Here is a 13,678-nt window from a genome sequence, read left to right as displayed (position 1 = left end):
GTGGCCCCTGCACATGGTATTATGTCCCTTAGTGGCCCCTGCACACAGTATTAGGTCCCTTAGTGGCCCCTGCACACAGTATTATGCCCCATAGTGGCCCCTGCACACAGTATTATGCCCCATAGTGGCCCCTGCACACAGTATTATGTTCCTTAGTGGCCCCTGCACACAGTATTATGCTCCACTGTGGACATCCATAACAATTATTATACTCTGGGGTCTTTTCAGACCCCAGAGTATAATAATCGGAGGCCCGGGGGAATAAAAACATAAAAACTGCTGTTATTTCCCTATCCCCCGGCTCCTACTCTGTCGGCCTCTGCCATCGTCCTTCTTCAATTACATCGGATGTCACATGACCCGGGATGCAGGCCGGGGTCATGGGACGTCAGACAACTAGGCCGAAGCCTGCCTGGAGAGGTAAGTAACACAGTTTTTTATGTTTCTTACCTCTCCCGGGCCGCTGATGATTATACTGGGGGGTCCGAAACGACCCCCGAGTATAATGATAGCAGCGGTAGCAGCTGTCACTGGGCCCCTAATGTCCCGAGCCCTGTGGCAGCTGCCTCTGCTGCTATGGCGGTAGTTACACCACTGATACACACTATATAATGAATTATCTACATTTTTACACTTTATTATTACATGATCTTATTTGCGTCTTATGATTAGCACACTTTTTTTATTCCCATTAGTACAATTGGTATAAAGGTTTTATCCATCTTTACCCATGTAATTTCTGTTGGTGGATCTGTTGTCACAATTTGCCTTGTCGATCGTTCTTTTAATAAAGTTTTAATGGTTTTGTATTAGAGCATGCACAATAGACTACAACGGTGGCCATGTTTTTGTAGTAGTAAAGATCCCTAGTGATAGAATGGTCCGGGCATGCTCAGTAGCATTTTTGTTGGCCATTTTATTTGGATGCTTTCTGACATTGGCAATACAACTATAGAAATGAAAAAATGGTGATTGCACCTGCGGTAAGTCCTCTATTAATGACTAAGTTATATACAGTCCTTGTGTCCATTCAGTCAGTGTCTCCGGATATATAGCACAGGAATGATGGATTTTATTATCTCTCATGTAATCCGGCCCTGCTTGTGTCCCTGTCTGAGCAGTACCGATACGCAGATTGTCGCTGGGTTTACGTAAAGGCAATGTTATTGATAACTGAGGTGCAGTTCTGCAGCCATTAAGGCCCCATGCATACAGTAGAATCTGTGCTGGTCTGTACATCATCTGGGTTTCCTAGCCCAAAACTACTCAGGAGACCAAGACTCCAAGCATTATAGTGATGTATGACATTAGCAGACCCTGCCTCCTCGTAATTCTACTGCACCAAAAACCACATCAAAACTGCATGCAGTTTATTCCGCTGCTGTTTAACTGCACCATGTGAATGCATCCTTAGGCTATCATACACAGCGAGGTTCTGCATTAGGCTTTGATTAAGTGTTTGGTGCAGTTTTAAGGCTTTATTCACATTAGTGTTTTGCATCAATGTATGAAAGCCAAAAGCAGGAGTGGAGATTACATATTAATACAGTATAATGGAAAGACCTGCCACTTCCAGGCGCTTCCTTTGGCATAACCTGGGTTCATCAGGGACTAAACTGGAGTGAAAGCACAATCGTGTAACAATATGAAACTAATGCAGTCATATAATAAAACCTACAAGGTTAGTAGTGAGCCATGTCTGTCCCGAGGCTGCTATAGTACTGAAGTCATAAAACCTGAGGTGTCTCCTATGTTACATGTTTGTGCCAGAATTTATTTATTTATTTTTTTATTTAGCTTACTTATATATATATTTATATTGTAACTGAATAACAAATATTGCAGTTCCTCACAGTCCCCGCTGGTGCTAGATAAAGTACATAACCTGTGTTCACCTGTAATTGTGACACAGCAGGGGCGTAATGGGTGTGAGTGTTAGTACTGACATCTAGTACATGTCACACATTAGGCCTTAGCAGGGCACGTGGTGTTGTGATGCATAGATGCAAGCCATATAACCCAAGGCCTCTGCTTATTATAGTCTGTTGTCTGAAGAGACCCCAGAGTATAACAGCAGTTTTGGTTTGGCTGTGCTTGAGCACCTGGTGCTCACAAGACAAATCTGGCAAGGTTCATCCCATATGTACTTGTGCTGTAAAATAGTTGGGGTGTAACGAGAACATGACCTAAATAAGCGTAATCAAGGTAAATTTACGAATTAATTGCAATGTTGATTTAGGTCATAAGCGTCCAGCCCTAGTTGGGAATGTGAGCTTTATATGCAGCAGATCATGCGCCATTTCCGACTGTTTGTAACTAGTCATATCTCCAGTTCTTGTATAGCCAGTACTGCTCAGCTTTCAGAGCTTTCATATGCTACAAGAACTATGGTTCTAGGTGCTATAAGACTGTAGCTACAAGGCATGTTCCCACAAACTTGTCCACTACCACCTGCTCCCCTCAAATTCTGTGGTTTATCCTATTTTGGGCCACCCGGCATTCCAGCCTGGCTACCTGGAAATACCCTTTCGTCTGTGGTTCAGGTCAGGGTTCTCTCAAGTAACTCATGTGCATTTGGGATAATATAATAATGTACAGCGCCATGGAATTAATATAATAATGTACAGCGCCATGGAATTAATATAATAATGTACAGTGCCACGGAATTAATATAATAATGTACAGCACCATGAAATTAATATAATAATGTACAGTGCCACGGAATTAGTACAATAATGTACATCACCATGGAATTAATTTTACTATATAAATAAACAATAATAATAATAACAATAATAATAAAAAAAAGTGCATCTTTAAATGAATAACTTCCCTGTGTACCCCCATAAATAGTGCCCCTTGTTCGTAATTCCCCAGGTGTTTCCTACTTAAAAGGTAAAAAAAAATTTGTGGCCTTCCAATACCCAGGACCCCCAAGATTAGCTCTTTGAATGAACCGTGGTACCTGCGTAAGCGCTGTGACCCCTTCTCTGTTTACTAGTGTCAATCATCTCATAGTGGCCATGTAATGTAACTACAGCCTTGTCCTATACACGTCTATGTGACAAGGCTGGAATGACATCACACGGTCACTATAGACAGATAGCATGTGATATAAACAGGCGCCATAGCCCTTTCATACAGCTGTACAGTGGGGAGTCACTTTTCTCTTATTGATGTTTTATTCTGAGGATAGAGCATCAATAAAAATGAGCTGGAAAACTCCTTAAGAACCGGCATCATGTGGTGGAAATGCCACAGGAAAAAATGCTGTGTTCTTGCAAATTCCATCCACACATTGCTGAAAAATATGTGCAGCGGAGAAGCTGCGATTTTAAAAACTGTTGCAGTTTTAGAAATCGTAGCATCTGAATTATGTCTACTGAAACACTGAAGGTTTCCCTATAGGTATAATGGAAGCAGCTTTTCCTGTGAAAAGTGCTGCGGGAAAAACCACAAGGCATTACTGCCACGGTTGTTGCTGCAGCATGCTACGTGGGGCCTTAGCCTTAATAAAACCCAAGTGCCACCTTAATTGAATTAATTGCCCCCTTATATTATGACCCTGATTCCCCCTGACATAAATACTGCATCCCTAATGACCCCTTATATAAATGACCCCCCCTTATGTTCATAATGTCCCCTTATATAAATTACCCCCTCCATCGTCCTAATTCTCCTTAATGAATCCTCCCTTAGGCAGGGGCCCCACGGGACGTAAACACCGCGATTTGCCCACAGCATCTCCGAAAAATCGCGGCATTTTACAGTGCAAGCAAAGGGGATGGGAGTCATGCGAATCCCATGCCCACTTTGCGGAAGAAATCTCAGCACCGTTGCGGCTTTGCAAATCGCAGCATATCAATTATATCTACGGAAACGCCAGCGGCTTTCCTGTAGATATAATGTTAGGAGAAAGTCTGCAGAGGAAACTCTGTGAACTTTCTCTTAAGAGTGCTGCGGAAAGAACTGCAGTGCGTTCACGCCGTGGTCCTTTCCGCAGCGCTTTAGCGCTGCGATTACGGCCCGTGGGGCCTTAGCCTTATAGTTATAATTCCCCCTCCTCCCCTCCTAACCACTCCTTATACTTACAACTGTACTAAAAAAGCAAAAAAAGAGAAAGTTATCTTCATCTTCCTGCGATCCCTTGATGAATGGAGCTGCCGCATCCTCCTTGTCCACTCATTGGATGTCTGCTTCTTGGCGCAGGAGGCGCGCTGCTGGACATCATCGCACCCACCTATGCAGAGATCAGACGTCTGCTGTCTGTGGAACCAGAGAAAAATAGAACTGCACCCCAGATGTAGTTATACTTCTGAATTTCATTTATTGGTGTATAAAGTACAACGTTTCGGGTATACAATCCTTCATCAGTCGTTTGTAAACCTACAGCATGAAAGAGATTGTTTATGGATGTTGTAAGGAAGAGAATAGTAATGTAGTGAAGTCCAATTAATATTGAATTCAGAGCAGTAGGGCTGGTGAGCCTTAGAGAGACTTTACCACCAGGTCAATTAGGACACAGTATGGAAGAAAACATATATGGATATCATGTAGAGAAGTCCAATTAATGTCAAGTCCAGGGCCGTAGAGCCGGTGAGCCTTAGATGGGCTTACTGCCAGGTCAAATAGGACACCTGCAGGCTCCGCTGTCTGTGGTCTCGGCGTCTTGTAAACCGCAGGCCTGAAGTGGTTTGCGGTTTTACTAGACAGTTATTTGTAGAATGCATTTTAACTAGATCAGTGTCTGCAGACACCAATCTAGAAATCGTAAAGGATTTATTAATGGTGACACCATGGTGGGCCCCACAGATTCAGTGGGCCTGGGACAGCTGCCCCCTCTGTCTCCCTCACTGTCCCCGCTAGCTATGCCACTGGGTAAGCCTCATTGTATACTTCCTGTTAAGTTCAGCACAGTGATGTCTACACCAGCAGCAGAGATGAGCGCCGCTGTCTGCTGCCAGTGATGTATTGTCTTTACAGGGAGCCAGCAGCTGGGTTCCTGGTCACTGTCTTGATGTTGTAGGGCTCTGGCCATGTTTAGCTGCTCATAGGTCCCCTACCCCTCCGGGCCTGGTAGTAGTCACACCCCCTGCGACCATGATCATTATGTCACTGCCTAACCCATACTAAAATTATCTGAATCCAGACCCTTAAAGTAATCAGACCCTTGACCAGTTTAAAAAAATATATAAATAAAAACGCTGTTTTTGTGCCTCTGTTACACAGTTCTATTCTCCCGATGTCTTGTCTTGCACAGGAGGGGATACGGTTATTTCTAATTGCCCGGTTGTAGCTGTACTTGCTGCGTGAAACAATAGTGAGTGCAGGTGCAGCGGATCATGTACATGCGCGGACCAGCACTTAGCACTAATTCCATGCGATTACCACAGCAAGGTCACGTCATGTACAAGCACCCTTAGAGATATTGGTTTTTTTCTAATAGTTTTTATTGTTTGTACAGACCCACTATTCACAGCAAGCAACAACGGAACACCTTATGTAAAAGATAAACTGGTACTGTACAGAGTAGTTGTAATTTTAACAGTGACCACAAGGAGGAGTCATTTCATTGTGCTATGTCACCAGTCACAGTATCATTATTATTTTGCATGAAATTTGTGGTGCTTGTGAGAATTATAATTCAATGGTTTGGCAAATAAGAATATATGGAATTTAAAAAAAATAAAAAAAATTGAAACATTTTGTAGCATTATACAATGGACAGTCATACTGCAATATGAGGCAATAAACTAACCTCACCGTTTCACTTGGATCCTTGGAGTGCAACCTGATTTCTGCATTTATAGCTTCACGGTAGCTGCAATGTGTAGCTGGTTCTGATGTAAGGCCAGCCCTGCCATCAGCTGATCCTTGAGGATAGGTTCACACAGGGTTTTTTGGACAGGATTTTGACACGGGAATCCGCCTCAGAACCTGGTCCAAAAAACATGTCCCGCGGCATTCCACTCCGGATTAGGCTCAAATGAATGGGCCTAATTGGGTCGGAGTGTTGTGCTGCGGACACCCGCGGTAGATTCAGCCGCGGAATCTGCAGCGAGAAAGGGCAGGTTGCTTCTTTTTTCCACGAGCAGGAAGAAACCGCTCTCGGAAAAAGGAAGTGAATGGCTCCCATTGAAGTCAATGGGAGGTGTTTTTTTGGACCGGATTCTGAGGCAGATTCCGCGTCAGAATCTGATCCAAAAAACCTCGCCTGAACCCAGCCTGAGGGTTTCAGGAGTCAAACCCCACCAATCCGCTCTTGCTAGCCTATCCTAAGAATGGCTCATAAATCTTAAGTGTGGGAAAATTCTTTTAGGTTATAGCCCCACGTTGGGGGGGGGGGGGGGGCGGTGTTACCTGCTGCATTCTAGCTGATCTACACATTGTGGAAGAAAACCAGAAAATACAGCAAAAACTGCAATTTTTTTCCCAATGCACCTTGCTTTTGCCATAGGCTGGGGACACTATGTTGCAGACTCGCAGTGGGTTAGCTTCTGCAAAATTGCTGGCAGCTAACCCATTGCAACGTACAAGAACATTGCAGTGGATGGGAATAAAAGGGATCCCAATCAGAAAAAAAAAAAAAAAAATGCAACGCAGTGTCTTGACCTGTGGATTTTGAACAAACAGCTTTTCAATTATTGCTGCACACTCACCTTAGGGGACATTCGAGCGCTCCCATTGAAGTGAATGGGAAGTGTTCGGCAGTCTGCCGTAACGCCGGCGTGTGCGGCTGTGATACACGCCCGGCGTTACTCCGTGTGAATGCCCCCTTAGAGACGCTTTTGCATAAAATTTTTGCTGGTTTTGCCATAGACAGGTTCACATCTGCGTCGGAATCGACTTCGTCGCAGATTCTGCTGGAAATCATCGTAGAGAAAAGTTCTGCATTCTAGTCTATGGGGTCCACATGTGACCACTGTTTTACCACTAAGTATTGTGGCAAGTTCTTCCTCTTGATCAATATCCATCTCAGCAAAACTCTGATTGTGGAAGTATTGCTGGAAGGCGTATTGAGATCACATTTGCTTGGCTCTCGGGGCCATGAAAGATGGAGAACCCAGTGCAAGTATGAACCTAGGCTAAAGCCCCATGGGACGATCCGCGGCGGGAACGCATTACGGTTTTTCCCGCTGCGCTTTGACCAGAAAGTTTGCTGAGTTTTCCTCCGTGGACTTTCTGTTACAATTATATCTACGGGAAAGCCGCAAGTGTTTCAGTAGATATAATTGACATGCTGCGATTTCCAAAACCGTGCTACAGCGCTTATTTCTGAATATCACTATTATCCACTAATATCAGTATCCAAGGACATTAGCCACGAGACTAATGAACTAGTCAACGTCTACCAAATAAGCTCAACAAACCATCAACATATATGGTTTTCAAGGAGTGCTCAAGTGACCCTGAGTTGAGAAACAATCCAAATCAATTGACTAGAAAAATGGCTGACGTGTCCTGGTTCTTATGTCATACTGTGCTGTAGTGGCATACAACCATAGAGCCGCACGGTTTTCTGCATCCTTGTGTAACACAAGCACAACCGGGGTGACAACAGCTGCGGCCCCGGCTTCCATGGCAGCGTCTCTCATCGTCTCCACTTGCTGGGAAGGAGCAGCTGTTTAGTCTTATTTAAACCCGACGGAAATTCAAATCAGTCTCCAAATTCCTTTCACAGGTTTAAGAGTGTGGTGTGTGCCGATCATAAAGGAGCCTGGCCTTTATTATCAATAATGAAAATATATATGAACACAAAGGAAGCAAACACCGAGTGTATCCTTCATGTAGGAATGCTACAAACATACCTCGGCCTTGTCCTCCAGGGTGTTCAGTCATTAAGTCTGGACAAGGCAGACTGTCACTGACAGGTAGGCTTAGCCTAATAGGCACTGGAATGTAATGGGCCTATTACTATCTATCTATCTATCTATCTATCTATCTATCTATCTATCTATCTATTTATATATATATATATATTTATATATATATATATATATATATATATATATATATATTTATATATATATATATATATATATATATATATATATTTATATATATATATATATATTTATATATATATATATATATATATATATATATATATATATATATATATATATATTATAAAATTTCCATCAAAATACAAAAATTTAGAGATGAGTGAACAGTGAAATATTCGATATTCGTTCGAATAGCCCCTCAATATTCGACTATTTGAATGAATATCAAACCTCATCTCGGGTGTAGCAGAGCTCAGCGCACGGCCAGCTCTGCTACACCTGTGCGCTCAACACTGCTACATCTGAGATTGGACCACAATGGAGTCTGCTGTGGACTAATCTTAGACTCCGCCTCTTTTTTTTTTCGATGCCTCCGTTGCCGTAGTTCCTGTCCCACCTCCCCTGCACAGTTATTGGTGCAAAAAAAGCTCTAGGGAAGATGGGAGGGGATACAAATTTTTAGTGCGTTTGCCTCGTGGTATTTGATTGTAATCGAATACCTCGAACGGCCTGATAATCGATCGAATATCAATTCAATTGAATGCCGTTCGCTCATCTCTACACAAAATAAATGATAGGTAAATAAATAACTGAGTATTTTATTAGCTTATTTTAGAGTGATTTGGGTAGTAGTATCAGAGGACAACTACAGGACATCCTGCTGGTCCTATTCCCATTGCTGGTTCTGATCATATGATAGAGTCTGAACCACTGGGACCACATTTTAAGCTAAAGCTGCTTTTTTTTTTTTTTTTTTTTTTTAAAGGAATGGGAAATATGAAGGCAGCTCTTATACATTCCCTTTTTATAAAGTCCACTTCTGGCTTTGGTTCAAAAGATGCAGCAAAATCTGCATAAAAAAAGCAGCTTTTCTGCAACATGTTGTTTTGGTCTTAGGCCTCGTTCACATCTGTGTCCGTTCGGGGGATTCTGCATGGGGATCCCCCAAACTGACTACCAAATGTATTTACAAGTGGTATACAGTGAAAGCAAACCGACCACATAGGCTATAATGGGGTCCATGTGCTTGCCACCAGATCTCCGCAGGGAATATGCGGACAGGAAAGTACTTCACAATCTACTTTCCTGTCCGCATGACTCGTGCAGAGATCTTCCTGCAAGCAAATGGACCTCATTACAGTCTATGGGGGTCCGTGGGCTTTCACTGCACACCGCTTGCAAATGCATTTGGTAGTCCGTTCGGAGGGTTTCCCCATGCAGACTCCCCGAACGGATTACCAAACGCAGTTGTGAACCAATGATTAGGGTAGGTGCACACTGATTTTTTTGGCGCTGATTTTGACACTGAATCCGCCTCAAAATTAGCCTCCAAAAAAAGCCTAATGGGAGGCTTTTTTTGGAGGCTGATTTTGAGGCGGATTCAGCATCAAAATCAGTGCCAAAAAACTCAATATGCACTGACCCTTAATGAGCGGAAGGTAGAATTATTAGAATTCCCTATATTTTTTCCATTCCTTTTGTAATTTTTGGCTTTGACTCAAAAAACCACAGCAAAATCTGCAACAAAAAAGCTGCGTTTCCACAATGTTGGATCAATTGGGCCTTGGCCTTAGGCCAAGGCCCCATGTTGTAAAAAGGCTAAGATTTGGCAAAGCAACGGAAAATATCACAATGTTTTACAGTATCTGCAAAGTGGATGGCTATTCTCATCCGTACACGGCAGAAAAATATCCGCAGTGAAAATGTCAATTATACGCTGGTGTTTTCCATATAGATATAATAGGGAGAGCAAGTCCGCAGAGGAATACTCTATGGACTTTCTGCGAGAAGTGCTGTAGAAAAAAACGTCATGCATTTCCCCCGCTGTCTTTTCCGCAGCGCTTTTTGGCTGTGGTTTGCTAAAAGGGGCCTTAGTATTGAGTTAAGGCCACACAGGGCGTCCCGCAGCAAAAACGTACTGCAGGAAAAAACAAAGCGGCAACGCATCGTGGTTCTTCCTGCAGTGCTTTAGACAGAAAGGTTGCAGAGGTTTCGTCTGTGGAATTTCTGATTCAGTTATACCTATGGAGAAACTGCCGACATTTCCATAGGTATAATTGACATGCTTCGATTTCTAAAACCTTCCTGGAAAACGCGGCCTGTTTGCAGTTTTTATCGCAAAGTGGGCATGGCGCAATTCTTCCCGCGGCGTTTCCACCCCATGGGGCATTAACCTGAAAGGGTTCTTTTCTGTGCTTATGATGTTGATGAGCTATCCTTAAGACATCACTATCAAAAGCCCAGAAAAACCCTTTATTTTTAAAGCTGGAACCTTGTGTGCAGTTTTTAGGTTGAGTTCACACTATGTGTTGTTTTGGGTTTTTTTGTATGTGTGTTTTCATTTTGCTTTGAAACACTGGGAAAGACTCATCTGAAAATTTGTATATTAAAGTGCATGTTTTTAAAATACAACCCCAATACCAAAAAAGTTGTGACACTTAGTAAAGTGTAAAAAAAAAACAAGAATGCAATGATTTGGAAATTTCATATCGCCCTATTTTATTCACTATAGAACACAACACTTAGGCTGGTCTTACACGAACGTAGTTTAAGACCACAAATGGTCCGCAATTGAGGGTTTTCAATTGCGGACCATTTGCGGACACATTATATTCAATGCAGCCTCTTACACCACCGGATATTTTGTCTGTGGTGTGCCAGGCCGCAACCGAGGTCCGCACATTATAGAACATGGCCGTAATTCACGGCACTGCATGAATTCGCCCGTGGGGCTCCGCCATTCCTAGTTCTGCCACTGAACCCTACAATCCCTACAGTGTTGATCCAGAGGAAGGCAAAAAACCCCATGAGGCTCATGTCAATTGCCCCATTTCAGGGGGAAAAAATTCCTTCCCGACTCCTGTCTGGCAGTCAGTATAAAAACCCTGGATCAACGTTTCCTTAAAATCTAGAGTCCATAACCTGGTATACTTTTCTCTTCATGAAAGGCATCCAGGCCCTCTTTGAACTTGTTCAATGAATCCGCCATCATCACTTCCTGGGGCAGAGACTTCCAGAGCCTTGGTGTTCTTACTGTAAAGAATCCCCTTCTATGTTTCTGGTGAAACCTTCTCTCCTCCAGACATAGAGGATGTCCTCTTGTCACTGTCACTGGCCTAGGAGTAAAAATATCCTTAGAAAGTTCTTTGTATTGTCCCTTCATGTATTTGTACATTGTTATTAGATCTCTCCATAGACTTCTTTTCTCTAAACTGAATAACCCCCAGTTTGTTAATCTATCGTTGTACTCCAGTCCACCCATTCCCCTAATAAGTTTTTGTTGCTTGGCTTTGCCCTTTTTCAAGTTCACTTATGTCTTTCTTGTATATCGGGGCCCAGAATTGCACTCAATATTCTAAGTGTGGCCGTACCAGTGATTTGTATAGAGGCATAACTATGTTCTTGTCATGAGAATCTAGACCTCTTTTGATGCATCCCATAATTTTATTTGCCTTGGCAGCAGCTGCCTGGCACTGGTCACTAAAGGTAAGCTTGCTGTCCACCAAAATCCCTAAGTCTTTTCCATTGGCAGTCTTACCCAGTAATTTACTATTAAGTACATAGTCATACATGTTATTACATCGACCCAAGTGCATTACTTTACATTTACAGGCTTCCAGTTTCCTTAGATCCCCTGTAATATTCTACTATCCTCCTCATTATTGATTACCTTACCTTAAGTTTAGTATCATCTGCAAATATAGACACCCTGCTTTGTAAACCCTCTACCAGGTCATTAATAAATGTATTATACAAGAGAGGACCTAATACTGACCCCTGCGGCACCCCACTGGTGACTGTGGCCCTGTCTGAATATTTACCATTAACAAGTACCCTCTGTTTCCTATCAGTGAGCCATTTGCGAACCCAAATGCATATGTTTTCCCCCAGTCCCAACATTCTCATATTCTCATATTTAGAGCCAAATTCAGAACCCAGAATTAAGGAGAGGTATTTCTTCTATATCTTCCATGTCCTTTAATCCCTCATCCAGGCTTTGGCTTAAAAAATGCATCAAAAACTGCCACAAAAGCTGCATGTGTGTTTCTGTAAGTCATGTTTTTCTCAGGGGAAATATTACATGGAATAATAAGGATTGGGAGAGGTTAAAGCTAAAGCCATGGCTCCCTGCTGTTAATGGAATAGTGTCAGTTGTCCTCCTTCATTACCAGGGAATGGTGAACAGCTGAATCCAGGCAGGTGGGCTTCTTTCTCATCAGAGGTCCCGGCAGTGTCTAATTTTACTGGTGTAGACAACAAGATAATACAAGACTTAAAGTGGACCCGCCCAAATGATAACTTCACAGGAAGGAACTAAGGAACATTCCCAGATATAGATTGTAAGGAGGACAAAGGGCCAAATGGTCCCCAAGACACTATGTGGGATTTGGAACAGATCTAAAGCAAAGGATGTGCACCCAGTATATGACACTGCTACTGGAAGGGGAACCATATCATTTTTTTTTTTCCATGAATCTCGAAGATGATCACCATTCACCAAGAATAGATGATAAGTGTCTTATTTTGGGGTGTCTGCAGGGAAACCCACAAATTACAAGAATAGGATTTCCTAAATCCCGATGTTAAAGGGGAGACAGTCAAGGGTACATTATACTGAATGCAAATAATAGCAAACTCTGAACTCAGAGGTGAGTACCATAGAGCTAAATGGAGAGGCAGTGAATATGCGAATATATAACCATAGCTTCATTCACACATGGGATTCAGGAACCCCCTTTCTGGTAATGGGTGGGGGTCTCAGTGGTTGAACCACTACCGATTACGTAGCACCTACTCTGTAGATAATGATGATTTGTCAGTCTGGGAATATCCCTTTAGCAATGGCCTTACTCTTTTCTTTGCCCTGAATGTTTTCAGTGCTTTGAATAATGTGAAAGGATAATTTTTAATTGAATAAAGGAAAATGTGCTTACAGGGGTTGTCCATGTTTTTAAAAAAAAAAATAAATTTCATGGACTATCCTTAAGATCACTCTGTACAGATGAATTCTCCCTGACTTCTGCAATAACAGCACCTGTTTACTATACAGGTCATGGATCTATCTGCCTCTTACTCATGTAGTATACTGTGCAGGGAATGGACAGACCCCAAAAGGATGATCCACTTATTTATGGCCTATCCTAAAATCATGGACACCCCCTTCACGATGCAACATTATGTGCCCTAATTTTGGCACATTTTTAGATTCAAACTAAGCCAACTTGTTGTTGATGTAAAGATGCCGCCACCGTGTTATATATGGCACATTTTAAAACAGTCTATTCTATGTTTAGACTGTCCAATATTTAGTGTAAGGTTACACAGTGGAATCTGCTGCAAATAAAACAATCTACAAATAAGTTCAATGGGCAAAAAATCAACTAGTGGAAAAATGGAGTGTCCTGCCCCAGTATCTCTAGTTATAGGGCTCTTTGGGTTTCCCTCGTTCCCCATTTTAAACCATCAGGTAGTTGAAATAGATGAAATGAAACTCTTTCTAATGGAATCGTGTATTAAGTAAGGCTATATTCACATGTCCACATTTCACGTATGTATATGTATAGTTCAATGTATATATATTTCAATGTGTTTTTTTCAGCCATGCGGATACATTACGGGTGCATTACATGGATGGATGACCTCTGTTTTTAACAAACCCTGTGACATAAAGA

This window comes from Leptodactylus fuscus, chromosome 8 (genome assembly GCF_031893055.1).
Source record: "Leptodactylus fuscus isolate aLepFus1 chromosome 8, aLepFus1.hap2, whole genome shotgun sequence".
NCBI classification, from domain to species: Eukaryota; Metazoa; Chordata; class Amphibia; order Anura; family Leptodactylidae; genus Leptodactylus; species Leptodactylus fuscus.
This window is presented reverse-complemented; position numbering follows the sequence as displayed.